Below are 27543 nucleotides of genomic sequence, written 5' to 3'. Positions count from 1 at the left end.
TGGGGACCAGGTCAGATACAGTGCAATCCCTGGGTCACTCAGGTATTTGTTTCAATCTCATTTTAACTAACAACCTTTATAGAATTGCAATTTCATAATAACCCGAAAAGCTGGTCAATAGTCACCTGTGGACGGGGAATGGGGTGCAGACACCAGCAGGCAAGCACACTTCACTCTCCGCTGGCTGCCTGCACAAATCCATGTAACATTCTTTGTGTCGATTATGTTGATGCTGATTAGAGAACAACGATTTTAACTTTGAAATCTCCCGAGAGTGGTGAAGACACATCCAGCCTAATAAATAGAAAATAAACTGGAAGAGACTTGAGGTCTGCATCAGACTGAGGCTCCCAGAATCAGCGTGCCCCAGATGTGGTCTGGTGCTGTTCTGGTGAGGACTCTTACACAGCAACAGCTCCAGCACCAACTCTCACACTACGTACATAAAAAGCCAAATTTTCAAGTGTCAAGAAAAAACTCCAAATGGAATATTTATATATACCCGAAACATCCTCTGCAGAAATGATTAGTTGAAGCATATAAATGAATAACTATGCCGTCTGGTCCTGGACCCACTTTCCCAGTGGCCAGACTAGCATGAATGTCTCACACTATGGAGACCTCTTGGTCACCAAAGTCATTTAGACTCTGCGCTGGAAAATTAACTAAGTTTGGAAAAACTCTTCTTCAATGTCATGTTTTGCTGTGTTCTGCATGGTCTACTTTAGGGAAGGACTGCAATCTCTTAGATACTCTCAAAGCCTGGCGTGGATGGACAAGTAGACAAGTATTAGCTTTGAAGGTTTTTAAATTCATGGACCAAATTTTTACTAAACACATACTCTGTGCAAAGCCCTTTCCTAGGATCTTAAGATACAGCAGTGGGCAAAAGGCAAGTTCTTTAACTCCATATTCCTTGATTTTCACACCTTCAAGTCACAATAATAACCGTACCCTCCCCTCAGGGTTGATGGGAGAAATTAAGAGACATTATTCACCAAAACCACCTTCATACAAAGGTAATGTTCAATAAATTATTATTTTTCCAATAAACACCTTCAGTCCAAAAGTCTCTCATTTTGACCACATGTACCAAACTTCCACATCGACAGCATCCCTGGAACTTTCCACCATTTCTTTCTATCAAACGGGAGTTCTTTATTACTTTGCTATCACTAGTCAATAGCTAGGTATTAATCTTTCCTCTTCCTCCGTCCTTTACTTCAGCTCAAGCAAAAAATAGTTTCAAACCTATGAACAATATACAATAAAGCAAGCAAACCACTGGATCGCCTGCATTTCTCAAATATTGTATCTGGTAAAATTCCAACTCCTAAGTCTCTAATTCAGAAGTAATTGTTATTGTACAGTCTTTGTCACTTTTGTTCTGAATAGTTTCCACCTGACTACATTCATCCAGAAACGCTTCCGAAGATTTTATAGGATAGATTCAATTCCCCCCCAAAACACACCTACCACACTCCACCCTACACCAGCCCTCAAGACACATACTTGTGAAGACAAGCACCTGTGTGTTTTGCAAAGCAACATCTGATGTTTGCCTATAAAAGCAATTCTTGCACCACTGATCAATTTGCTTATTTTCAGTCTCTCTATTATGGAGTTGTTCCATTCATTTCTCCCCTTCTTTGTGATAAAGAATGAAACCTGAAAAGCCAAGTACCAAAGGACACCGGAAAAAATAATACCATATTCCTTGATCTAGCATCCCCATTTTTGACAATCGTTTACAAAAATAAAAGCACCAGTATATAAGGATGAATACTGGAGCACTCTGTTGGTGTCAGAGAGCTGGATACAATGTGAATGTTGATCAATAAGGAAATGTTTGGATAACGTATGGTCCATCTGTATCTATACCATGTGATGACATGAGGTTATTTTTTAAAACATGGATCTTTATGTATTGACCCAGACAAATATCTACTCTACATCGTTAAGAGAACAATGTTACCAAAAATCAAATGTTTAAATAAGAAAAACACATACGTGTGTGTGTACCTGTGTGAACAAAAGTTAAAATAGTTATCACAGTTTTTCTCTCCGCTCAAGCTACCCCAACCCTACAGTGGTTCAGGAAAGAAAAAGGAAAAGAGGGGAAAGAGGGATATGATGTCATTTTAACATTGTTCCAAAGACGGTTCACTGGAATAGGAAAGAACACATTAAGGCAAGGTAGCAAATATGGGTTGTGTAGGCATAAGAACTATTTTTGGTATTAGATTTATAGCTCATCTCCATGATCACTGAACTGCAAAACAAAATAAGTTATGAGGGAAAACGAAAGATTCAACTACTAACCCCTAGCATCTTAACGATCTTTAAATGTGCATTCACACACGGACAAAAGTCACACGTAAAAATCAGCTTGTATGGTTTAAACAAAACTCAAAGAACTACCGGGATATGAAATTAATATGCCATCCAAATTCCACAGAAAGCTTTTTAAAAAACACAAAAGATAAAATCTTCCAGTTTCTGCAACCCATTTTTCCCTCCCCTCTAGGTGCCAGAGCAAACTTGAGCTGAACACAGAATCATTGGCAGATTTTCCAGCCTCCACTACACATTATGGAAACTAAAAGCTTCATTACGGTCAAGTGTCAACGTTTCACCATAATGCATCTTATTTCCTCTTTGTTTTGCTTTTGAAAAAAGGCATTGTACAGTGTAAAAGAGATAAGAGTCTACTTTCTTTTCATCGAACTTGACTCCCTCCACCTCGCATCAACCTCCCCAAATATGAAACACAAGTAGAAAGAGGAATAAAGCAGGCCATGGAAAATGGTGAGATGCAGCTGTCTCAGGAGAGAAACAAGAGCCAGAGAGAGGGATAACCTCTACGTCCAGGGAAAGGTAAATGGGGAAGAGAAAATTCTGCCAAACAGAATTTAAAAGCCCAAGACCCAGGGGTAGAAGGTAAAAGGAGGTGTGACAGAGGGCACTGCTGTTCATGCCAAGAAAAAAGGATTCCTTGGCAGGCAAAGGAAAAGTTAAACATCTTTCTTTCTGCTCCAAAAATTAAAAACCCAACTTTTAATTGCATTAAAATACGAATTTGAAAATAATACTGAGTTATTAAGCTATAATTCTAGATAAAATTCTAGCCTGAATAACTGCAATTTCCTTTTTTTCTTTTTTTTAAATAACAGATTTTTTTTTTCTTTGCAGTACGCGGGCCTCTCACCGTTGTGGCCTCTCCCGATGTGGAGTAGAGGCTCCGGACGCGCAGGCTCAGCGGCCATGGCTCACGGGCCCAGCCACTCCGCGGCCCGTGGAATCCTCCTGGACCGGGGCACGAAGCTGAGTCCCCCTGCATCGGCAGGCGGACTCTCAACCACTGTGCAACCAGGGAAGCCCAAGAGATTTTTCGTTGTTGTTTTTTTTTTTTTTTTAACATCTTTATTGGAGTATAATTGCTTTACAGTGTTGTGTTAGTTTCTGCTGTATAACAAAGTGAACCAGATATATGCATACGTATACCACTATATCCCCTGACTCTTGCGTCTCCCTCCCACCCCTCTAGGTGGTCACAAAGCACCGAACTGATCTCCCTGTGCCATGCAGCTGCTTCCCACTAGAGATTTATTTTACATTTGGTAGTACATATATGTCAATGTTACTCTCTCACTTCGTCCCAGCTTACCCTTTCCCGCTCCCCGGGTCCTCCATTCGCTACGTCTGTGTCTTTATTCCTGTCTTGTCCCCTAGGTTCACCAAAACCATTTTCTTTTTTTTAGAATCCAGATATATGTTTTAGCATACGGTATCTGTTTTTCTCTTTCTGACTTACTTCACTCTGTATGACAAACTCTAGGTCCATCCACCTCACTACAAACAACTCAATTTTGTTTCCTTTTATGGTTGAGTACTATTCCGTTGTATATGTGTGCCACATCTTCTTTATCCATGCAGCTGTCGATGGACACTTAGGTTGCTTCCATGTCCTGGCTATTATAAATACTGCTGCAACGAACATTGTGGTACATGCCTCTTTTTGAATTATGGTTTCCTCAGGGTATATGCCCAGTAGTGTGATTGCTGGGTCATATGGTATGGTCATATTCTATTTTTAGTTTTTTAAGGAACCTCCATACTGTTCTCCATAGTGGCTGAACCAATTTACATTCCCAGCAACAGTGCAAAAGGGTGCCCTTTTTCCACATCCTTTTATCCAGCATTTATGGTTTATAGATTTTTTGATGATGGCGATTCTGACCTGTGTGAGGTGATACCTCATTGTAGTTTTGATTTGCATTTCTCTAATGACTACTGACGTTGAACATCTTTTCATGTGTTTGTTGGCAACCTGTATCTTTCTTTGCAGAAATGTCTATTTAGGTTTTGTGCCGATTTTTGGATTGTGTTGTTTGTTTTTTTGATATTGAGCTGCATGAGCTGCTTGTATATTTCGGAGATTAAACTTCTGTCACTTGCTTCATTTGCAAATATTTTCTCCCATTTTGAGGGTTGTGTTTTCATCTGGTTTATGGTTTCCTTTGCTGTGCAAAAGCTTTTAAGTTTCATTAGGTCCCATTTGTTTATTTTTGTTTTTATTTCTGTTTCTCTGGAGGTGGGTCGAAAAGAATCTTGCTGTGATTTATGTCATAGAGTGTTCTGCCTATGTTCTCCTCTAAGAGTTTTAAAGTGTCTGGCCTTCCATTTAGGTCTTTAATCCATTTTGAGTTTATTTTTGTGTATGGTGTTAAGGAGTGTCCTAATTTCATTCTTTTACATGTAGCTGTCCAGTTTACTGAGCACCACTTACTGAAAGGCTGTATTTTCTCCATTGTATACTCTTGTCTCCTTTATCAAAGATAATGTAACCATATTTACGTGGGTTATCTCTGGGCCTTCTATCCTGTTCCATTGATCTATATTTCTGTTTTTGTGTCAGTACCATACTGTCTTGATTACTGAGCTTTGTAGTATAGTCTGGAGTCCTGGAGCTGATTCCTCCAGCTCCATTTTTCTTTCTCAAGATTGTTGTGGCTATTGGGGGTCTTTTCTGTTTCCATACAAATTGTGAAATTGTTTGTTATACTTCTGTGAAAAATGCCATTGGTAGTTTGATAGGAACTGCATTAAATCTGTAGATGGCTTTGGGTAGTATAGTCATTTTCACAATGTTGATTCTTCCAAACCAAAACATAATATATCTCTCCATCTGTTTGTATCATCTTTAATTTCTTTCATAAGTGTCTTATAGTTTTCTGCACACAGGTCTTTTGTCTCCTTAGGTAGGTTTATTCCTAGGTATTTTATTTTTTGTTGCAAAGGTAAATGGGAGTGTTTCCTTAATTTCTTTCAGTTTTTTCATTATTAGTGTATAGTAATGCAAGAGATTTCTGTGCATTAACTTTGTATCCTGCTACTCTACCAAATTCACTGATTAGCTCTAATACTTTTCTGGTAGCATCTTTACGATTCTCTATGTATAGTATCATGTCGTCTGCAAACAGTGACAGTTTTACTTCTTCTTTTCCGATTTGGATTCCTTTTATTTCTTTTTCTTCTCTGATTGCTGTGGCTAAAATTTCCAAAACTATGTTGAATACAGGAGTGAGAGTGGGCAACCTTGTCTTCTTCCTGATCATAGAGGAAATGGTTTCAGTTTTTCACCATTGAGAACGATGTTGGCTGTGGGTGTGTCATATGTGGCCTTCATTATGTTGAAGTAGGTTCCCTCTATGCTACTTTCTGAGGAGTTTTTAATCATAAATGGGTGTTGAATTTTGTCAAAAGCTTTTTCTGCATCTATTGAGATTATCATATAGTTTTTATCCTTCAATTTGCTAATATGGTGTATCACATTAATTGACTTGCGTATCTTGAAGAATCTTTGCATTCCTGGGATAAACCCACTTGATCATGGTGTATGACCCTTTTAATGTGCTCTTGGATTCTGTTTGCTAGTATTTTGTTGAGGATTTTTGCATCTATGTTCATCAGAGATATTGGCCTGTAGTTTTCTTTTTTTGTGACATCTTTGTCTGGTTTTGGTATCAGGATGATGGTGGTCTTGTAGAATGAGTGTGGGAGTGTTGGAAAAGTTTGAAAAGGATGGTTGTTAGCTCTTCTCTAAATGTCTGATAGAATTCGCCTGTGATGCCATCTGGTCCTGGGCTTTTTTTTTTATGGAAGATTTTTAATCACAGTCTCAATTTCAGTGCTTGTGTTTGGTCTATTTATATTTTCTATTTTTCCTGGTTTAGTCTCAGAAAGTTGTGCTTTTCTAAGAATTTGTCCATGTCTTCCAGGTTGTCCATTTTATTGACATATAGTTGCTTGTAGTAATCTCTCATGATCCTCTGTATTTCTGCAGTTCAGTTGTTACTTCTCCTTTTTCATTTCTAATTTTGTTGATTTGAGGCTTCTCCCTTTTCTTCTTGATGAGTCTGGCTAATGGTTTATCAATTGTGTTTATCTTCTTAAAGAACCAGGTTTTAGTTTTATTGATCTTTGCTACTGTTTCCTTCATTTCTTTTTCATTTATTTCTGATCTGATTTTTATGATTTCTTTCCTTCTGCTGAATCTGGGTGTTTTTGTTCTTCCTTCTCTAATTGCTTTAGGTGTAAGGTTAGATTGTTTATTTGAGATGTTTCTTATTTCTTGAGGTAGGATTGTGTTGCTACAAACTTCCCTCTTAGAACTGCTTTTCCTGCATCCCATAGGTTTTGGGTCATTGTGCTTTCATTGTCACTTGTTTCTAGGTATTTTTTGATTTCCTCTTTGATTTCTTCAGTGATCTCTTGGTTATTTAATAGTGTACTGTTTAACCTCCATGTGTTTCTATTTTTTACAGTTTTTTTCCTGTAATTGATATCTAGTCTCATAGCGTTGTGGTCACAAAAGATACTTGATACAATTTCAATTTTCCTAAATTTACCAAGGCTTGATTTGTGACCCAAGATATGATCTATCCTGGATAATGTTCCATGAGCACTTGAGAAGAAAGTGTATTCTGTTTTTTTTTCATAGAATGGCCTATAAATATCAATTAATTCTATCTTGTTTAATGTGTCATTTAAAGCTCGTGTTTCCTTATTACTTTCATTTTGGTTGATCTGTCCATTGGTGTAAGTGGGGTGTTAAAGTCCCCTACTATGATTGTGTTACTGTCGATTTCCCCTTTTACGGCTGTTAACATTTGCCTCGTGTATTGAGGTGCTCCTATGTTCGGTGCGTAAATATTTACCACTGTTATATCTTCTTGGATTGATCCCTTGATCATTATGTAGTGTCCTTCTTTGTCTCTTGTAATAGTCTTTATTTTGAAGTCTATTTTGTCTGTTATGAGAATTGCTACTCCAGCTTTCTTTTGATTTCCATTTACATGGAATACCTTTTTCCATCCCCTCACTTTCAGTCTGTATGTGTCCCTAGGTCTGAAGTGGTTTTTTTGTAGACAGCATATATACAGGTCTTGTTTTTGTATCCATTCAGCCAGTCTATGTCTTTTGGTTGGAGCATTTAATCCATTTACGTTTAAGGTAATTATCGATATGTATGTTCCTACTGCCATTTTCTTAATTGTTTTGGGTTTGTTATTGTAAGTCTTTTCCTTCTCTTTGGTTTCCTGCCTAGAGAAGTTCCTTTAGCATTTGTTGTAAAGCTGGTTTGGTGGTCCTGAATTCTCTCAACTTTTGCTTGTCTGTAAAGGTTTTCATTTCTCCCTCCAATCTGAATGAGATACTACAACCTTGGTTGTCGGTTTTTCCCTTTCATCACTTTAAATATGTCTTGCCACTCCACTCCCTTCTGGCTTGCAGAGCTTCTGCTGAAAGATCAGCTGTTTACCTTATGGGGATTCCCTCGTATGTTATTTGTTGCTTTTCCCTTGCTGCTTTCAATATTTTTTCTTTGTATTTAATTTTTGATAGTTTGATTAATATTGTGTCTTAGTGTGTTTCTCTTTGGGTTTATCCTGCATGGTACTCTCTGTGCTTCCTGGACTTGACTACTTCCTTTCCCATGTTAGGGAAGTTTTTGACCTACAATCTCTTCAAATATTTTCTCAGACCCTTTTTCTCTTCTTCTTCTGGGACCCCTAAAATTCTAATGCTGGTGCATTTAATGTTGCCCCAGAGGCCTCTGAGACTGTCCTCAATTCTTTTCATTCTTTTTTCTTTATTCTGCTCCCTGGCAGTTATTTCCACCATTTTATCTTCCAGCTCAGTCATCCGTTCTTCTGCCTCAGTTATTCTGTTATTGACTCCTTCTAGAGTATTTTTCATTTCAGTAACTGTGTTGTTCATCACTGTTTGTTTGCTCTTTAGTTCTTCTAGATCCTTGTTAAATGTTTCTCGTATTTTCTCCATTCTGTTTCCGAGATTTCGGATCATCTTTACTACCATTTCTCTGAATTGTTTTTCATGGAGGTTGCCTTTTTCATCTTCATTTATTTGGTCTTATAAGTTTTTACCTTGCTTCTTCATCTGTAACAATTTTTTTTGTCATTCCATTTCTTTTTATTTATTTATTTATTTTTGATGGCTGGTGCTGTACTTCTGCCTTACTGGTTGTTTGGCCTGAGACGTCCAGCACTGGAGTTTGCAGGCAGTTGGATAGAGCTGGGTCTTGCTGCTGAGATGAAGACCTCCGGGAGGCCTCACTCCAACTGATATTCCCTGAGGTCTGAGGTTCTCTATTTGTCCAGCGGTCTGGACTCAGAGCTCCCACTGCAGAAGCTTAGGACTGACCTCTGGCCTGGGAACCAAGGTCCCACAAGATTCATGGCATGGTAAAAAAAAAAAAAGAAAAGAAAAGAAAGAAAGAAAGAAAAGAAGGAGCAGTACAATATCCAAGAATAAAAGACAAAATAAAATTATAAAGGTAAGAAATATATTAGGAAAAAAAAAAACTGTAACTGAAACAACTACAATAAGGTAAAATAAAACCACGACAGAAAAAGGAAAGAAAAAGGGGGGGGGGGGGAGAAGCCAAAAGGACAGATCACTAAGAAAGTATAAAGAATAAAATAAAATTTGAAAAATAAAAGATTAGGAAAAATAAAAATAAATAGGAAAATTTTTTAAGAAATTAAAATTCCGCGTCCTCCTAGTAAGCCACCTTGATTCCACCCCCCAATTTCCATTTTTAAAAAGAAGATCTCAATTCACAGCTCGTTTTAAATTCTTTATGAAGCCATTTCCACAGAAATTAGAGATGATCTGAATAGAACAAGATTAAATGCAGGGGGAAAAATGTATGTAAAATTAAGAAAATCATTTAAAGAATTAGTCCCACAACCAGACAGAAAAAAATGTATGTACGTGTATGCTGCAGGCTAACATATTCAGATAATTAACATTATGACCTTGCCTGCTGTTTTGTTTTGTTTGTTTGTTTGTTTTTTTTGCAGTACGCAGGCCTCTCACTGTTGTGGCCTCTCCCGTTGCAGAGCACAGGCTCCGGACGCGCAGGCTCAGCGGCCATGGCTCACGGGCCCAGCCACTCCGCGGCATGTGGGATCTTCCCGGACCGGGGCACGAACCCGTGTCCCCTACATCGGCAGGCGGACTCTCAGCCACTGCGCCAGCAGGGAAGCCCCGCCTGCTGTTTTGATTTAATTCAGGCAACATCTTTAAATCTTCACATAAACAAGCATGAGATGAAGCACTATGGCTATAACCTGGTAAAGGTAGACAATGTCTAAAAACACACCTAATCATTCATCCCTGAACAGTAAACTGTACAGATCAGGGGTGAACATATATGCCATGAATTAGGCATCTAACTATTGTTCTTCATCTCTAATCTGAGCTACAACCAACTTCATCCATGCTTCCCAGGGCTGACATAGCACAACTCAAAGGGAAATAAAATCCATGCCACATTGTTACAAAAAAGTAGTAAAAAAAAAACACTTAACAAACAATCGCCCACTTGCAAGAAGGAACTTTTTACAATTACCTAAATAAGCTTATCAGATCAAACATCATGGCCAACTTTACCATCTAAGAATTCTGCAGTATTCTATACTGTTATGACCTATTATTATTATGCTTTAAGTGCTCTGTAGCAGTAATTCTCAATCAAGAGCGATTCTGCCATGCCTCCTCCCAGGGGCCATGTGGCAATGAAGGGAAATACGCTCACCTGCCCTGATTAGAGGACCTGCTACTCTTTACAGTCAGCAAGGCACCAGTTTTCTTTCTCTCTCCACACTCTCTGATCCCAGTTCTTTCTTTCCCTCTTAACTCGTTTGTTTGTTTTTTGTGGTACGCGGACCTCTCACTGTTGTGGCCTCTCCCGTTGCGGAGCACAGGCTCCGGACGCGCAGGCTCAGTGGCCATGGCTCACGGGCCCAGCTGCTCCGCAGCACGTGGGATCTTCCCAGACCGGGGCACGAACCCATGTCCCCTGCATCGGCAGGCGGACTCCCAACCACTGCGCCACCAGGGAAGCCCTTTCCCTCTTAACTCTTAAAACTTAATTTCCAAACTTAATCTTTCCTGGTATACTCACTGTTGAGGCCCAATGACCTGAATTCTGGCTTGACTAAAATCTTGGCGGGGGGGGGGGGGGGGGTCCTGTCATCTAACCACTTGCTCGTGACAATTCTATTATTCCCAATTTCAACCTGTACGAAAACCACCCACACTCCCACACGTCATCATCCTCTTAAGGAAGGTATCATACAAAACACAAGCCCTTAAATTTAAATGTAGTCAATCCTAGTAACTCTTTTCTTTTATGGTGACTCAAATACATATTTTCATCACATTAAACTAAATGGCATTTCATTCCCCAAGGAATTCTTTCATACACAAATGCTTCATTGCCATGAAGTAAGGAAGAAAGAGGAAAATATTTCTGATGTCCATTGGCACGGCTTTTCCTTTTAATCAAGCATATCCCTGCATTTCACTTCACGGTAGATGTCTGAGTCATGCGAAACTCATCATTCCGACTGAAATTTCCCTACAACCAAATCCAGAACACCAGCACAGTCCTCTTAAAGCTTTTACAAGATAATAATGACAGGCAGTGATCCAGCTCACAAGAACCAATCTCCTACCCACACTCTCCCCACCCCACCATGACCCTTTGTCTCTTTTAACTTCCCCTCCCTTCCTAATGGAGTGTATGAGTGCACAGCAAAGGTGAAGTCTACAATTCTTTAGTAAGAGTGGAATATTAAAGGCTCTGATAAGTTCTGCAGGAAAAACAGCTGCAGTACTAATGTTTGCCTCAGCAATTCCCAATCTTCCTTGGCCTCAGGACTTTCCTGCCATAAAAAGCCTATTACCCACCTACTGAACTAGTCTTCCAGGCACAGGCTCGTATAACTCTCCAAACAACCACCTTCACTTTAGCCCGCTGCCAAGACTTCTTACTATGAGACTCAGTTCAGACGTAAACAAAGAGATACTCCCACAATTCCATACTGATGATACTCTTTTTCTTCACCGAAACTCTACTCCCAGAGGCTAACACCAAGAAATCAGTAAACTTATTTAAATCTTAGGTAACAGTTAAAACGGCCATAAAAGTCTCCCCATGTCTAAAATTAATTCCTGTAATAACCGTCCCTACCAAAAAGAGACATACATCACACTTGCGAGTTACAGAGATATAAATTCATGATTCGGTGCGGTAAATGGTGGGACTGGTGGCTTTTCTGATGAATAACTCTCTCTTCTCAATCAAATTCAAGACCATAAACATGGATTCTAATAACCGTTTTTATGACCAGGATTTTACAGATGAAAATCTGAAATCAATATATTTCTAATTATTATATTTCCTGTCTTCCCACTGCATAAATCTATTATGTTCTGTAATGAGAGCCCAAAAATCAAATAGCAAATATTCATCTGAACTTGTATGTTAAGCATTCTACAACCCACTGAAGTGTCCTTCAACCCTGAAAGTGTGTATTTTCCACCTTTTATATTACAGCTGTACCTAATTTATTAAAATCACTTAAAACATCTAAATGCCAAGCAATTCCTATAAAAAATATTTTAAATGCTCTTAAGAGCCAATACAACATATTCTGCAAAGGGCAGCAGTCAGTTGGAGCAACCTTTAGACAAACTACTTAGTTGAGAATCCATGCATTTTGGGGTTGTCTGCATGATGAAATTACGAAACAGTATTTACTACAGTGATATCATGATGTATTTGAATAAGCCATAAGAAAATAGAGTGAAAGAACATGATGTTCCTTTCTTACTACAAAAAAAATACTTACTTAAAAAATGGAGTGTGGCTACCCTCCTATTTTAAGTAACATTTTAACAATGAACAGCTGTTTTAGAACAATCGTTTTTAATTGGGAAAACATTTTAATATAATAATGGCGTTAAATAATATATTTGTTATAGGAACATACTTTCTTTTTATAATTGAGTCTATATTTCCATAAGAGAGATTTGAAATCCCAAATCTACCCCTTTTATATATAGATGGAGACCTGGAAAATATGGTATCAATCAGAGATGTTAGACTAAGAGAGAAAACTTAAAAGAAAAAGAATATTCCAAAAATAAAGTCTCCTGTCAACAGTAATGACAAAGAAAGTCATTCGGAATTAGTCTTGGACATGAGAAAGAATCCAGGGTAGGAAAAACACGCTACGATAATTCCAACATTTCTTTGGGGAGAAAAGTGCTTCTCACATGACCTTCACCATAAATAGGCATCTGGATTTGAATTCCAAATTGTAGAGATGGAAAGAGCTGGAATAACGCAAGTCTGAACACAATTTAAATGGATATGTCAATACTTGGGTAAGATGTTATCATTCCAATTTAAAGAAAATATATTTCTGGGTCAACCTGGCATATTAATGATCTTACACCTTTTCAAACTCTCAGTAGACCTACCATAGGAGTATCAGGATAAATATATTCGATCTTGGTATATTCAACCTTCTAAGGCACTATCACTGATAACAGATTTCATTTTCAAAACAGAAAGAGGAAAAGAGTCTTTGACCTCCCTGGAGGCAGTGACCCCATGCATCTGTCTTTACATCTAAACATGAACAAGAGGGCTTGAGACAGAGCAAGTAGATAGTAACCATCTGCTCTGTAGAAAGTTAAGGGTACCACGACACGTATAGATACATATACACACATTTATCCTCCTCCCCCACAGGATACTTTTTGTTTAAGCCACACACAGAAGGTAAGGAATCCATTCTGGGAGGAATCTGTGGTCATTTTCACAACATTTACATAACTAATATCAAATATTAAGCGGCTGACACTTGACAAAAAGCTGGATCATTATGACCTGTCATTCACCATTCATAGGTCTATTTTCCTTTCCACTCCCTTTGTTAAAAGTGATCACTTAAGAAAGTGAGCTATGCCCTGCCCACCTTTGGAGTGACTTGTCAAGGTTCACATCGGGTAGCTGTAAACTTTCTCATGGTGCTGCAGGGGCCTGATCAGCTCTTCTGGAGGGTCCTTCGTGGTACGCATTTGTAAGAGAGAGATTATTTCATAACAGCCTCTTAGGTCAAAGGATTGACACGTGGAGTAGTCACCAGGGACCTCAAAAATAAAACAATAATAATAAGAGCAACCTCACCACCTCTTTACCGCAGCCTGGCGATCATTCATTGTCTTCACACCACACGAGAGGAGGGCTTTTCACCACGACCCGAGTTGTGATGCATCCCTTTATGATTTCATGCAAAGCCTGCTGGAATGGTCAACCTGCCAAGCTTGCCGTTTCTCCTCTCCAGTCTCCAGAAAGGGCTGAACAGCATATGCCCCTCACTTGAGCCCGTAATACCTTGGCCAACCTGCACAACACAGCCAGATGCAACCTCGCCGTAGAATACTCACTCCGCCCAGGAAATACATCCCTAACTGATTAGAAAGGTGGAACTCTCACAGCATCATGGTGACAGACTGCACAAAAGCAAGGAACTCTGGCAAGCCTCTAGCACAGGGTCGATGACACTATTGACATTTGGGGCCAGATCATTCTTTCTTGTGACTTTGACTTGATTCTAATTACTTTAAATGGAAATAGCCACATATAACCAGTGGCGACAGGATTAACTGGGCAGTACAACGCTGAAAACTGTAAAGGTCCCCAAATTCATGGAGCTTTATTATTTTATTTACAACCATGTGAGGCTTCTGAAATCAAAACCCCGTATCAAAAGTAAAGAAATGTCTTTCCTGTAACTGCCTCCCTTATTAAGTGCCGTGAGGTTGCTTAGCTTTTAAGACCTGGAAAAGACAGCAAGGGTAGCAGGCACTAAGGGCTACTTAGCCAACAGCCATGCCCCCTGCTATTTCTGCCTACATTCTCATTGGTCTAAGCCAATCATGCTAATCCCATTTCTCTCACCAGTGATTGGATGAAGCCTGAACACATGATTCATTTCTGACCAATGAGGTAAAAGCGTTGATAGACCAAGAGTGGGGTGCTTTGAGGAGCATTTTACTTGCTCTTAAATACAACAGAAGAAAAAGATATTTTCTCTTCTTTCTCTGGACTTTATACCTCAGCATTTGACCTCTGGAACTGCTGAAGTCCTATTAAAGCCATGAGGAAAGTGATTCTAAGTACAAAGCCTACCAGCTAAGAATGGTAAAGCATAAACAACGTAGAGTATACCTTAAAGATGGCAGAGGGCTTCCCTGGTGGCGCAGTGGTTGCGAGTCTGCCTGCCGATGCAGGGGAGAAGGGTTCGTGCCCCGGTCCAGGAAGATCCCACATGCCACGGAGCGGCTGGGCCCGTGCACCATGGCCGCCGGGCCTGCGCGTCCGGAGCCTGTGCTCCGCAACGGGAGAGGCCACAACAGTGAGAGGCCCGTGCACCGCAAAAAAAAATAATAATAATAAAAATTTTAAAAAAAGATGGCAGAGTACGAAGATGCTACCTGGCAGTGCCCTGTCTGTAGAGGGCTATGTAAGATATAAATTGCCCTCATTATTATTATTATAAGATAGGAGAGTCCGAAGGTCTTTCCCAGAGGCTAAAACATGATAACTGATACAAAAACAAATCCTTATACTCAAACGTGCACCTGGCAGTGACCTCGGTGTGAAGTCGGGAGAAAAATCCTGGTAATACTGCCAGCCAAGAATACTCATGACAAAAGAAGCTAATCTTGACTAGTTCTTGCTGGTACAGCAGGTGCACGGTCCAACTGGCCGTAAGTGTTGAAACTTCCTTTTCACACCCTAGTGGATGGTGAGAGAAAGGGCAATCTTTACACAAAAAGAATGTTATAAAGATATCTCATTAGGACGTGGTGTAAGAATATAAAAGCCACAGGACATTCAAAAAGTGTCAAAATCACTTCCCAAGAGGAAATTGTGTACTATGCACTTCACAACAGTGAGGAGAAAATACCTCCCATTATCACAGTGGGCCCCAGGAGCAGAAACACACCACAAATGGCTTCTCTCTCATCTTTGAAGGTACTCGTCAAACAGCCTAGTTACGAGAGGCTCATATTTCATTTTCCTGCTAAAGTTTCAACAACCAATCGATACCAAATGTACTAATGACATGCAAGCCCAGCTAAAAGGAAGAACGCTATCCTAACCCTCGGAACTAGAGGGAAGGGTGGGACAGAGATAAACTGCTTCCAGGAGGGAAACAGGCCAACCATAATTGGGGCAGAGCAACTAAATGATACCTTTGGGAGCAGCAAATTTTTATGCAGCTTCAAGAAGGAGCTTGTTTTCCTCCCAGGCAATGGCCATCAAACTGGGAGAATGTGGATTAACATAAACAGGAAATGTGGATCAAGTGGCTTCCCAAACACAGAGAAGATCTCAAGGTCAACTAAATTCAGTAAGTGGGCCGCAGAGCGTAATGCACACCTTAAAACACCCCACAGTCCACACTTTCACTCTCTGAAATTCCCTCCATCATGATAAGCAGGGATGATAGGTGAAACATTTAACAAATGAGGGGCAATAAACACTGACAATGGATGGTGGAGGACGGGTGTTCAATCCCAAAGGTCCCAGAACAGGAGGAGTGGCTGAGGCAGCGATGAAGGGAAAATTCAGGGGGACTGGGCCAGTGTGTATTTAAGATTTTTAATAATCTATGTGACTGTACCAGAACCAGGACATACAATGAGCTATACTTTTTTAAATTAGGACACTAATTATTTTCCATAATTTTTAAGCCAATTCAAGAAACTCTATATACCCTGCTGGATTTTTTCACATCAGAGATACAGGTTGATTGCATGGCATATAAGAGGTTTTCAAGCCTTCCAAGATGGTGATAATATCTGGTAGAGAAGAAGACTCATTTTGCCATACTGGAATGCCAGCTGTACAAATGCTGAGTTAACATTTTTTTCTTAAACTGACTTTTTATAAAATCTTAAATATGTAATTAATAGGAAACTTAACACACCAAAACAGAAAACTAGCATGGCCTGTCATATATTAGGGGTACCAAGAAATAATGAAAGCCACAGGATCAAATTCTAAAATACTCTCCCAGCTGAAGGCTCTGGGCAAGACCCGTCTCTTTTAAAAAGTGATGCTGGCAAGTGACAGACAAGTGTTAAAAGACCTATTAGCACCAAATTGTGAGTTTCTCCTTGATAAAGAACTCAAGAAGAAATGACTTTATTATGCTAAAGTCAAGTTCTTATACCACAGTAAAGTCATTTTTCACATGAAAAAATCACATTTAATACTACACTCAGGGAAAACATTATTTATTATACACTGTAGTGCTATTAATGAAAAGCAAGGATTCCTAAAGTTATCAGAAAGCATTTGTTGAGAAGGCAAGATTCTACGTTATACACCTACCACTGATTTGTTTTTCAACATAAACAAGGTCTTTACTACATGATAGAAAATGGGGTTTAATATAAATGAAACAGAGTACAGTTAAATTTTAATAGCTAGAAAGACAACCAAGAAGATACACTATCCTTAATGCTGTTGGTCTCAAATAGGGTCATGGGAAATTACCAGCTGAGAGGTGGAGGCTAGGTTAATTTCAGAATCACTTAACGAATCTTTGAAAGCCAACATCACCACTTTACACGGTTATCAGACTACTAATACTCATGGTGGACTGACCACAACAGGACCATATATGAGTTAAGACTTTTGGCTCAGTTACACTTGATCCTGTGAACTGAGTTCCCGACTATACTTAAACAAACAGAATACTCTATCTTTAAGCACACATTAGACACTTATTCCAGCCACGTAATGGCAATACTAAAAGTTCAGAAGCCAGTGAAATCCAGTAAGTTTTCCCTTACTTTTGTATTGTAACCAGGCTCACCCAACCAAGAGAAGAGACAAGATAAGGAATAAGAGTATAGTTCAACTTAATAATTACAAAAAGGGAAAAGCCAATAAAATGTTACTCAGCATGATATATATGAATGATATTTTATTTGCCAAAAAAATTCCACATAAGTGAGCTTAACAATATGCAAAGGGAATGACAGAATGTTCCTCTGTTTTATATTGTTAGAGAGTGGGTTTTATGAACTAAATCAGATATAATAAATGAGTACATTTTGTTTGGTTACAAATGAAGATAAGTAGCCTTTAAGTAAGTCACAGAGCAAATCATTGCTCTCCAATTATTAGGCACGTATAAAGCTAGGTATATTTTTCCTTTGAACATTTAAATCAATCATGTCCCTCCACTAACCCACACTCACCCCACCCCTGCCCTAAAGAAACTAGTTTTAAAGGAGAGACTATCATCCTTTCAAATTTATGACCAGGAAAAAAGATGTCTGACTTTGATCCATCACAGATACGAATAATATATACTTATAGATAACTCTCTGTATGCCTTCTGTAAGACCCACAAAGTTTATAGATTTCTAAATATTAAGATTTATGTTATATCAAAGCAAATATTGACCTTACCTCTGTCTGGGTCAATATTTACTGCTTTGCTCAATAAATCTTGCTGTTCATTTTCAAACCGAGTCAATATCAGTTCATTAATTTCTGCATGATTCATATCAGTATGAAATTTGAAATGTCAGTGAAAATGTTTCACCTAAAACATTTAGATATAGCCAATTAAAGAGATAAAAAGCCTTTTGCTTTCCTTCTGGCTTTCCTTGTAGTTTTTTTTTTCTTCTTCTTTTTCTTCTTCTTTCTCTCCCCTTATAATTGTTACAAAGACAACTGCCTAAATTTGATACAATTCAGCCATCTATTATAAAATAAAAGGATTCTTTTAGGAAATATTATGAATATACTGGTATAAGAAATTAAAATATTCTAGATAAAATTCTATAAGATACTAACAATATTACAGAAATATAAATTTTAAAAAAGCAGTGTCCCTCATTTCTCAGTGATAATCACAATTAACTTTTGCCTATAGTCTCCAAACTTCTCAGTTCTATTTCTTGATGGGACCTTATTACCCAAATTATTTTTATATATCTTGTCGCTCCACCTATTTCATTTTGGTAGATGTTTACTAACCATTTCATAAGAATGTACTAAAATTACCCAAGTCCCTACTGATGGTTAGCTGTTACACTCACAACACCACACCGGGGATATGTACAAGTATCTCTAAAAGACAAATTCCTAGAAGCAGAAGTGCTGGATCAAAGATTATCAATATTTAACATTTTCACAGATATTGCCCAAGAGCCCTTGAAAGAGGCTGCGTCAACCCACTACCTTCAGAGCCCATTTAAAACCCAAACACTTAGCCTTCGATTTACTCATGTTTTAAGCTCCTCATCATAGCAACAATTTAAACTGTTAACGCTGTTACATAGCACTTGATACCAACCCAGCAGTGAACAATATTTCATCTTCCTAATATGCTTTTTCCAAGGGTCACAAGGACCCTAAAGAATTTACTGATGTCCTCTTATAACGTACAATAGCGTCCATTAGCTTTACAAATACTTGTGAAACCATCTCCAGAGAGAAGATGCTAAGAAACTTAGAACTCAAGTAGCAAGGATTAGAACAAGGTTAAAAAAGAAAGAAAAAGAAAAAGAACACATCTCTAACACGCTAGAGTAATTTCATTCAAACAGTGGAGCAAAGAAAAGCCAAACTTTGCATTGAAAAATGATCGAGGTACCTTAAGCATGCGGCACCACGTGTTTCTCTTTTATACATAAAGTCCTGATTAGTGTGTGACCATATGTGTTTTTTCTCACCCAATCTATCCTTGTAATCACAGATCAAGTGTAAAAGAAAAAAAAGAACACCTATAGGAAGAAACAGCTTGTTCTACAATGTATTCCCTACCTTGAAAGCCCTCCTGTTCGAAAACATTTAGGTAGGAACAGGGAGATACAAAGATTAATTACAGATAAAGGTTCTGCCCAAGGAGCATAAAGTTTTAAGGGTGTAAGAACTATGAGCAAAACACTATGCCATGTCTTAATAGGTTCAAGTCCAAATTTTTTATCTTTATAACCAGCCCACCATTCCTCATTTATTCATTTTCAATTAAATGCAATGCCATCTTCAATCATCCTGGGGATCATCGCAGATAATTCGTTTTGCTTTCTCTTCCATATACTAATGATAAGGAATTCCCATGGGCTCTTTCATCTCTCAAAATCCTGATGATACAACCTCATTGCTTCTCATAGTTTCTCACCCTGCCCTCTTCCCCTACTGACCAATCCTTACCCCTACAACTCGTGCTGTGACTCAAACATAAAAGCAACTTAGTCCATTTCTAGCATGATATCCTTAAATGACTCCCTGTCACCCTTAAAAAGATGTTCTTAAAAAAAAAAAAAAAAAGATGTTCTAAGTCACTAGTAGAATTCTGTTAAGACGCTTTCTGATCCACCTCCAATACTCTGCATTCTTCCCTTAACTTGCTCTACTCTACCACATGCTCTAGACCTACTGAGCTGCTTCCAGCTTCCCAGTCACGGCCAAGACATTGATTGTCTTCAGGCCATTGCATGTCCTGGCAAACACCTGCCCATCTTTAGTGGTACCTGGCAGTAGCAATTCTGAGGAGTTTCTCTGGCCCATCCCATTATACCACAACACCTGGCACACAGTAAGCAATTAATAAGTATCTTGAACAAAGAAATAAATAACTTCTACTTAAAAACTGTAAACAGAATAATAGGGAATTGTAGAGCAGATAGAAATTAATTGTAAAAAACTAAAGGGGAAACTGACAAGTTAAGACAGTGGGGTCGGGTAGAGATACCTTTGAGCTGTGACTTAGGAGAAACGAATCTCAGAAGTGTGGTCCCATCAGACCAGAAGGTCTCTATCGCAAAGGGAATGTCTCTGGGGAAATGATTCCCTTAAGAGATTTCGTAGGAGGCATTAGGAGAGGGGCAAATAATATGACAATATTAACATTAAGGTTCTATAGTGCCTTCCATTTTTCTAATGACAAAAGCAGACTTTGGCAGACGTCTGTATTTTGCTTTACCTTATATAGACATTATTAAAAATAGGCATGGACCGTGGAGCAACTAGGCCCGTGAGCCACAACTACTGAGCCTGCGCGTCTGGAGCCTGTGCTCCACAACAAGAGAGGCTGCAACAGTGAGAGGCCCGCGCACCGCGATGAAGAGTGGCCCCCGCTTGCCACAACTAGAGAAAGCCCTCGCACAGAAATGAAGACGCACATAGCAAAAATAAATAAACTCCTACCCCCAACATCTTCTTTAAAAAAAAAAAAAAAAGGCATGGAAATATTATTTTATTTTTTTATGCAGCAGGTTCTTACTAGTAATCCATTTTATACATATTAGTGTATATATGTCAATCCCAGTCTCCCAATGCGTCCCACCACCATCACCCCCACCCCTGCCACTTTCCCCACTTGGTGGAATTTAATTATATCTTAAGTTCACCAGGGGAGCTCCTTACTTAAAAGGATCCAACGGTGAAACCTTTTGTAAATCACCCACTGATTTATCTGGATTTATGGCAGGATCCCCTTAGTGAGTTCCCAAGCACAGACTCTGGCATGAATTCATTTATCCATCCATCTATTCACCCACTTAAAAAATATGCACCAAATATCTACAAAATGGGATATTCTGGTACAAAGCAGGAAAAACAAGGAATTATAAGCTATAATCTTTGTCCTCAAAAACTCTACATTTAGCTGGGGAAATTACACACACACACACACACACACACACACACTCACACACACACAAGCATGTTACAATACATGATGTTCGTGTGAATAGTGTAGTGCAGTGGCATATAATTAAGAGCCATACCAGGTGATTACACATATTACTGCTAATCCTCAAAGCCATCCTCCAAGGTATGTCCTTTTATCTCCATTTTACAGCTGAGCAAGTCATCAAACCCCAGGACAATTAGAAAGGACATTAGAGATCTCTTCCCACAATTTCCTGGCCACAAAAGGAATGCCTCTTAGAATAATCCTGCTTGACCCAGTGCAACAGCAGACACTTCATGCAAAGAACTTTGGTCATGGCATATCTCAATTTTGAAGTCCTCTAACAGTGAGAAATATCCCCCTTCTTGTGCAGAATCTGTCTACACAAGAAAAACATGAGATATACATTATTAAAAGTGCAGAAAACCAAACAGGGTAAGCTAAAAAGGGGTGGGAGGAGAAACCACCACCTGTTTTTCCCCAAGTCTTTGAGGGGGAGGAGAGAAAACAGGTTTATAAAAATGCCTCAAAAAGGCCATATATGACAAACCCACAGCAAGCATCATAGTCAATGGTGAAAAACTGAAAGCATTTCACTAAGATCAGGAACAAGACAAGGACGTGTCCACTCTTGCCACTCTTATTCAACACAGTTTCGGAAGTCCTAGTCACCGCAATCAGAGAAGAGAAAGAAATAAAAGGAATACAAATTGGAAAAGAAAAAGTAAAACTGCCAGTGTTTGCTGATGACATGATACTATATATAGAAAATCCTAAAAATGCCACAAGAACTAATCAATGAATTTGGTAAGGTCACAGGATACAAAATTAATGCACAGAGGTCTGTGGCATTCCTATACACCAACAACGAAAAATCAGAAAGAGAAGTTAAGGAAACAGTCCCATAAACCATCGCAACAAAAAGAATAAAATACCTAGGAATAAACCTGCCTAAGGACGCAAAAGACTTGTACTAAGAAAACTATAAAACACTGATGAAAGAAATCAAAGATGACATAAACAGATGGAGAAATATACCATGTTCTTGGATTGGAAGAATCAATATTGTGAAAATGACTATACTACCCAAAGCAATCTACAGATTCAATGCAATCCCTATCAAACTACCACTGGCATTCTTCACAGAATTAGAACAAAACATTTTACAATTCGTATGGAAACACAAAAGACCCCGAATAGCCAAAGCAATCTTGAGAAAGAAAAATGGAGCTGGAGGAATCAGGGTCCCTGACTTCAGACTATACTACAAAGCTACAGTAATCAAGACAGTATGGTACTGGCACATAAACAGAAATATAGACCAATGGTACAGGATAGAATGCCCAGAGGTAAACCCACGCACATTTGGGCACCTAATTTACGACAAGGGAGGCAAGAACGTACAAGTGAGAAAGGAGAGGCTCTTCAATAAGTGGTGCTGGGAAAACTGGACAGCTACATGTAAAAGAATGAAATTGGAACACTACCTAACACCATACAAAAAAATAAACTCAAAATGGATTAAAGACCTAAATGTAAGACCAGACAGTATCAAACTGTTAGACTAGGAAAACACAAGAAAAACACACTTTGACATAAACCACAGCAAGATCTTTTTTGACCCACCTCCTAGAGTAATGGAAATAAAAACAAAAATAAACAAATGGGACTTAAAAGCTTTTGCACAGCAAAGGAAACCATAAACAAGACGAAAACACAACCCTCAGAATGGGAGAAAATATTTGCAAATGAATCAATGGACAAAGGATTAATCTCCAAAATATACAAGTAGCTCATGCAGCTCAATATTAAAAAAACAAACAACCCAATCCAGAAATGGGCAGAAGACCTAAACAGACATTTCTCCAAAGATATACAGATTGCCAACAAACACATGAAAGGATGCTCAACATCACTAATCATTTAGAGAAATACAAATCAAAACTACAATGAGGTATCACCTCACTCCAATCAGAATGACTATTATCAAAAAATCTAGAAACAATAAATGCTGGAAAGGGTGTGGTGAAAAGGGAACCCTATTGCACTATTGGTGGGAATGTAAACGGATACAATCACAGTGGAAAACAGTATGGAGGTTCCTTAAAAAACTAAAAATAGAGCTATCATATGACCCAGCAATCCCACTACTGGGCATATACCCTGAGAAAACCATAATTCAAAAAGAGACATGTACCACAATGTTCACTGCAGCACTATTTACAATAGCCAGGACATGGAACCAACCTAAATGTCCATCAACAGATGAATGCATAAAGAAGACGTGGCACATATATACAATGGAATATTACTCAGCCATAAAAAGAAACGAAACTGAGTTATTTGTAGTGAGGTGCATGGACCTAGAGTCTGTCATACAGAGTGAAGCAAGTCAGAAAGACAAAAACAAATACCATATTCTAACGCACATATGTGGGATCTAAGAAAAAAAATGGTACTGATGAACCTAGTTTCAGGGCAGGAATAAAGATGTAGACATAGAGAATGGACTTGAGGACATGGGGTGGGAAGGGGAAGCTGGGGTGAAGTGAGAGTACCATCCACATGTACACACTACCGAATGTAAGACAGTTAGCTAGTGGGAAGCAGCCGCATAGCACAAGAAGATCAGCTCAGTGCTTTGTGACAACCTAGAGGGGTGGGATAGGGAGGGTGGGAGGGAGACACAAGAGGGAGGGGATATGGGAACATATGTATGCATATGGCTGATTCAATTTATTGTACAACAGAAACTGACACAGTACTGTGAAGCAATTATACTCCAATAAAGATCTATTAAAAAAAAAAAGCCTCAAATTTCCACTTGAACTTGCTCCAAATTTGTTTCCCATTTCCCTTTCTGGCAACAATGACCTACCTAGCATGTGTTACATTTTGTGTAATAATTACAGAAGTTCTGGGCAAACTCCAAAATTCATGGGCTGTCATCACCTCAAGTAACACAGAAAAAATATCTGTATCTTAGTCAAGAAAACTAACAGAAGAGAAACCGTTGTAATATTGCCAATGAGATACTCTCAAAACTATTGCTTTTATTTTTTTTCTGTGTAGTTCTCCATGAAACACATCAAAGGTCTTTCCCCCCTTTTCCCTATTCTTGGTATAAGGCAAATAAATCCAAAGATATAAAGCAATCTTGAAATTACACTGCTATTATTAACAGTTAATAATAATAATCTTACATTTATGTTCTGCTTCATATCTCTTATGCGTGATATTTTCAAGTTGAACTCAGATATTATGAGCACTCCTTTTTAGAGTAGAGAAAACTAAGAACCAGAGAGATAACCTATCCTCAGATGAGCACAATGGGACTAAAACTCCTGTCTCCAGACTCCTCAGTAAACAGTACTGTATCCTAAAGCTGTAGGTGTTCACAATGGCGTCATTTGATAAGCCTATGAAAGTAGTTTGGCATTTCAAATATAAATAGGATGTAGACGTTATCCAAGGTGATGCAGTGAAACTGAAATAACCCGGCTAGTCCTAAAGGGATAAGTTACACTAATATCAATGAAATGCTATCATGACAATATCCTTAAAACACGTTCTCCACAGCTCAAATACTTATGCAACTCTCCGCAAGTGACCAGGTGGGATGCCACCAGATAATCAGACCAGCATCATTCACCAAAACCCACCCTGTACCCAAAGGCAACCTAATGATTAGGACACCAGAATCCAGGGGCCCCTGGACCACCAACACCCACTCCTCCGTCCCCGTTCCACCTCCTGAAGCACATCACTCCCTCATCTTTGTCCCTCCCAGTACTTTCCAAGAGTGGGACCACCAGAATCACTACGGATGCTACCTAGAACATTTGCTGGGGATATTTCAGCTCAAGGGAAATGCAAGGCCAGAAAGAACAGAGACATGTTACAAATCTCTGAAGAGTTTTGTTTATGAGTCAGGCTACCATCTGCTCAATAACCCGGGCTGTATCAGTGTGATCAGGAGTTGCAAACCTTCTCTGTAAAGGGCCAGATAGTAATATTCTAGGCTTCCTGGTCAAAGGTCTATGTGGCCACTACTCAACTCTAACATGAGTCGTAACATGAAAGTAGCCATCAACAAGTGCCAACGTGGTTGTGTTCCAATAAAACTTTACTCACAAAAACAGGTGTTGGTTTGTAGTCTGCCAAGCCCTGAACTTAAGGATAGTTTTTGCTTAACCCTCATTCCCACATCTCAAATGGACAATTCTTGTGAATTACGGCTGACAGAATTTAGCTAGTTAGCTCGAAGCATTACCTAGGGAATCACCCACTGTCAATCATAGCACCCAACTGAGAATTCCGATAACAACAATATCAACAGTAGCAAAAGTACTAATAGTGTCAAAAACAGCAAGAAGTAGTATTAGGTACATTATACCAGGGATTTGTTAAATTTTTCACACACATCCTCTCATTTCATTCCCATTAACATCTCTATGAGGGAAGTTCTATTAATTATTCCTATTTCAAAGATGGGGAGACTGAGGCTCCAAGCAGTTAAATGCCAACATCATAAAGATATTAAGAGATAAGGCTTAGATTTGAACCACAGTCTATGTGACTTCAAAATTCACACTCTCACACATAATACCCCGCAAAGCACCAATGCCTTTATCTTAGGAGGAACTAAGACAAACTTGTGAATTAGAGTCATGAGATTAAAATCTGGACCATTAAACCAATCTTTCAGAAGTGGCCTGCTTCACCTCCGCTAAATCTAAAACCATTCGCCTCTGCAAATAATGACCTTTCTTTTGGCAGTCCAACTATCCAAGCAAGATTTATACCTAGAGGTAATACCTGCAGCTCATAGTTCAACATCTGGTACCCTGTGGTTTTAAGGCCCTTGTCTGAAGTACCAAAGGTGACAGGCAACAACTCTTACTCCTTCCTGCCCTTTCTTTATCTATTTGCCAAATGCTAAGGAGTGTCTCTAAAGGATCCCAAGCGTTCTTGACATGAGAACCAATATTTCACCACTTTGCTGAAAATAACCACTGATACCATGGAATATTCAGGCAGATGTTTAAAGGATAGGACTATAAACCATCAATTGATACCTCTCTCATTCTTTTCTTTTACTTTTATTTTTTCCACTACACCTAGCAAGTTACTCCACTGGTTCTTCCAAGCCAGTCTATATAGCCTTCTGGGAGATTCTTCAAATGACTGTCTTCTCCTGATTCCACAAAAAAAAAAAAAAACAACTAAAACAGAGGTTGACAAACTATGGCCTGTGGACCCTATCCAACCGGCCGCCAATTTTAGTACAACCTGAAAAGTAAGAATGGTTTCTCTATTTTTAAATGGTTGAGGGAAAAAAAAGTCTAAAATATAAGATTTCCTGACACATGAAAATTATAATAAATTCAAATTTCCTTGTTCATAAATCAGTTTTTATCAGAACACAGACAGCTCGTCCATCTACCTATGGCTGCTTTTGCACTATAAGGCAGACTTGAGTAGCTGCAACAGAGACCATATGTCCTGCAAAGCCCAAGATATTCACTACTGGGATCTTTATAGAAGAGCATGCCAACCCGCTGCAGATGAACTAGTAGCGCTTCTACTGACAGAAACAGTTCCCAAATCCAGACACAATGCATTTCAGAAATACAAAATGGAGACTCATGAAGTCCACCAGAGTTAAGAATATCAACAAATGCTCCATCCCAAAGGTTGCACTAATTATGTCCATTCTTAACTAAGTAATGGGAACATTTTTAGGCCCTTCATTCCTTCACTGCCATTTGCAATAGTAGATGCTGATGGGATATAACTTCCAATTTCCCAACAGTATTATTATTCGAAATTGATGAACTGTAAATAGCAGGGCACTTTATCCCTCTTCCTAACTGATATCAGAGCCACAGAGTACAAAACGATAAATTTTCTTTGGGTTTCTTGGCAAGAAGCTATATATATGTAATTTTGGTCTTCATCTCCCAATTTCCTTCGTTTATCAGAAATGGTGACAAAAAGGCTCTAATTAGATCATTCTAATCACAAGGAACTGGATGTGATGGAAGACTTCAGAATCACTATCTGTTCCTTGCAAAACAAAACAGATAGACTATTCTCCCTGTAGGGGCAGGAGATTTATCAATAGACAAAAGGATGCAAAAAGTCAATAGATAAGGTGTAATTAAAGATCAGGCCTATAAATTTTACACTGACATGAATTTAACAGGATTTGCAGGTGGAAACTCAGGGTTTAAAACCAGAGTTATCATTATGAAAATAATACCTTTCAGTTCTGTATGTAACAACATTGCATAATGCACAGATGCATTATTAAGACTAATACTCCATGCCTCCAAGCACTTTCATACAAAAATTTGAATTATTCAGTGCTAGAGTGATTTCCAAAGTGGTCTGTCTTCCTCAAGCATTCCTCCTTAATTAGCTGCAC

General features: G+C 38.8%; 1 protein-coding gene across 5 annotated transcripts in view; it reads right to left on the bottom strand.

The window, feature by feature from the left end:
* PTPRG (protein tyrosine phosphatase receptor type G) overlaps nt 1-27543 on the bottom strand; it is a 725670-nt gene that overhangs the window by 523374 nt on the left and 174753 nt on the right. The window lies entirely within an intron of this gene.

The sequence above is a fragment of the Pseudorca crassidens genome, chromosome 10 (assembly GCF_039906515.1).
Source record: "Pseudorca crassidens isolate mPseCra1 chromosome 10, mPseCra1.hap1, whole genome shotgun sequence".
In the NCBI taxonomy this organism is placed as follows: Eukaryota; Metazoa; Chordata; class Mammalia; order Artiodactyla; family Delphinidae; genus Pseudorca; species Pseudorca crassidens.
Note: the sequence above shows the minus strand (reverse complement) of the source record. Positions and strands in the feature narration are given on the sequence as shown.